Raw genomic sequence first — 2500 nt, 5'->3', positions numbered from 1 at the left:
AAAATGAAGGGATTAGCGATGGCGTGAATGAATTTAAACCTAACTTAAGTGAACAGAGCCTTTAACTGAAAATCTCAATGGCATTTCAGCTATTTGTTTTTTCTATTCTCAAATACAATGAAGGAATCAACAGTGAAATGAATGAACTGAACGCATCTAAACCTTACCCTAAGCTGATCTGACCTAACTTAACCTAACCAAGACCTAACCTAACCTAAGACCTAACCTAACTTAACCTAACCTAACCTATGCCTAAACTAGACCAAACATAACTTAGCCCAAACCTCACCTAAACCTCACCAAAATCTAACCAAACCTTAACCTAACCGAACACTCAACGGAAAACGGTAATGTCATCTATTTTCTTTTTTTTACCCCCTTAAGATCCAGCTCCACACAGTCTTATACTTGCCCTGCTCAGCCTCACCTCGCACCGCCTCCCTCCCTCGCCCGCTGGTCACCACTCCTGCAACATTTATATCAGATTGTTTTACGGTGAACTTTTTCAATATCCGCCCCGCCTGTAGGTCCGTCCCGCCCGCCAACCCGGATATAAAGAACTCATAAATTTGACTCCTATTCCTCCTCCTTCTCCTCTTCCTCCTCCTATTACTATTTTGAGAAGAAAATGCATCTTCTCATCTCCTCTTTCTCTTCTTCTCCTTTTTTCTTCTCTCATTTTCTCGACTTTTTTTTTTCTTTTTAGCTTCTTCATCGTCGTCGTCTTTATTTTTCTCTCTTTTTCTCAGTTTGTTTCCCGTGTTCTTTTTGTTTGATTGCTTCTTGTTCTTGTTCTTGTTCTTGTGTTTCTTCTCCTTTTTCTTTTCTTCTTTTTCTTTTTTTTCTTCTTCTCATTATTATTCTTTCTTTTCTTCATCATTATCGTTAATTTCTTCTCTTCCTCCTCCTCCTCCTCCTCCTCATCATCATCATCATCATTATCCTCTTCTCCTTTTTCTTCTATCTCCTCTTCCATCTCCCTATCACTCCCGTTTTTTCGTTCATTTTTTTCGCCTTCTCTAATATTCTATTTTTTTCCTTCTCATCATTCTCATTTTCCCTACGTTCCTTCTCTTTTATCATCACCATTCTCCATTTTTAGATTCATTGTTCCATCTCTTTTTATTTCCTTTACTTACACCGGGTCTGATTATTCAATTTTTCCTGCTCCTCCTCCTCCTTTTATTCCACGTTCATGTTCACCACCCTGTTTTTCCTTTATTTTTCTGTTCCCTACTTTTTTAGAATTATCGTTCAATATCTTTCGTATTTGTTTTTACTTTACCCTCGACTGATTATTCTGTTCCTTTTGTTCCTTTTATTCCACCTAGCATTTTGTTATTTCAGTCTTACCTTCCTTTCTTCTTCCACCTGTTGATTATTTCTGCTGTTCAAATTCATGTTCTATCTGTCCTCTTTTTTGTATTTATTTGCATATCGCGCTGTGAGTTCCTGCTGTCTCCCTCCTAACATTCCAGCTCCGTATTTCTCACTTCGTTTCTTTCTAATTCTTGCGATATCTTTTATTTTTTCTTGGGCTCCTTTGTTTCTTACTTCGCTTGCTCCATGTTCTAGTCTTCCTTTATGTAATTCACGTTTCTCCTTCTTGTTCTCGTTTTTTTTCTTGTTCTTTTCTTCTTTTTCCTTCTTCTCCTCCTTCTCCTCACCATTACAGAAAGATAAGCAAGGACAAACAGCCATTATATTGTTTGTTCTTCATTTGTGTTCCTTGTCCTAATCCTCCTCTTACTCGCTATCCTTTTTTTTTTCCTTTTCGTTCTTTCATTCCTCCTCTCCCTGCTCCTCCTCTTTTCAGAAAACTGTCCAAACATCTTTTCGAAACTGCAGTCACGTTCCTATCCTGCCCGTCCCCTCCCCTCCCTTCTTAGTGGTTCCTGCGAGCACACGTATGTCCCGAAATGAGGAGAAAAAAAGGACATTCTACGAGGAAAATTAAGCAAAGCCTTCCCTGCTAAATGTCCATAATAAGTAACACTTCTCCTACTGGGAAGAAAAATGTGTGTAAGTTTTTGAAGACATTATTAAAAAAAAATTACCTTAGTTTTGCTTGTGTAACTGGATATTAAAGGAAGATTGAACATTAAGGAGACTTTATAGAACTTCAGTGTTAAAGTTAGAAGAACAAGAATGTTAATGAGGAAAGTGGAAGTAAGTTTAATTAGCGAAAGTATAACGAACATCAGTAGCAATAAATGAAAGAAGGAGACGATGAATAGAGATATGCATAAATGAATAACGTTACACACACACACACACACACACACACACACACACACACACACACACACACACACACATATATGAGAATATTTATGCCCTCACAGGAAACACGTAACAGAAATACAGAGGAAAGTCTGACAGAATATACAGATGAGTTAAAAGCAACAATTATGTAAATGATGAACAAACAGCTTGGTTAAGGCATGAAAAATTAGGAGGCTTCAGGCTGACACACACACACACACACACACACACACAC

General features: G+C 37.8%; 1 protein-coding gene and 1 long non-coding RNA gene across 2 annotated transcripts in view; one reads left to right on the top strand and one right to left on the bottom strand.

Moving 5' to 3' along the window:
• LOC135102369 (uncharacterized) overlaps positions 1-2500 on the bottom strand; it is a 165071-nt gene that overhangs the window by 101442 nt on the left and 61129 nt on the right. The window lies entirely within an intron of this gene.
• The window catches only part of LOC135102366 (metabotropic glutamate receptor 8-like), a 172906-nt gene that overhangs the window by 145590 nt on the left and 24816 nt on the right, over positions 1-2500 (top strand).

The sequence above is a fragment of the Scylla paramamosain genome, chromosome 7 (genome assembly GCF_035594125.1).
Source record: "Scylla paramamosain isolate STU-SP2022 chromosome 7, ASM3559412v1, whole genome shotgun sequence".
NCBI lineage: Eukaryota > Metazoa > Arthropoda > Malacostraca > Decapoda > Portunidae > Scylla > Scylla paramamosain.
The sequence above is the reverse complement of the archived record's forward strand: the minus strand, read 5'-3'. Positions and strand labels throughout refer to the sequence as shown.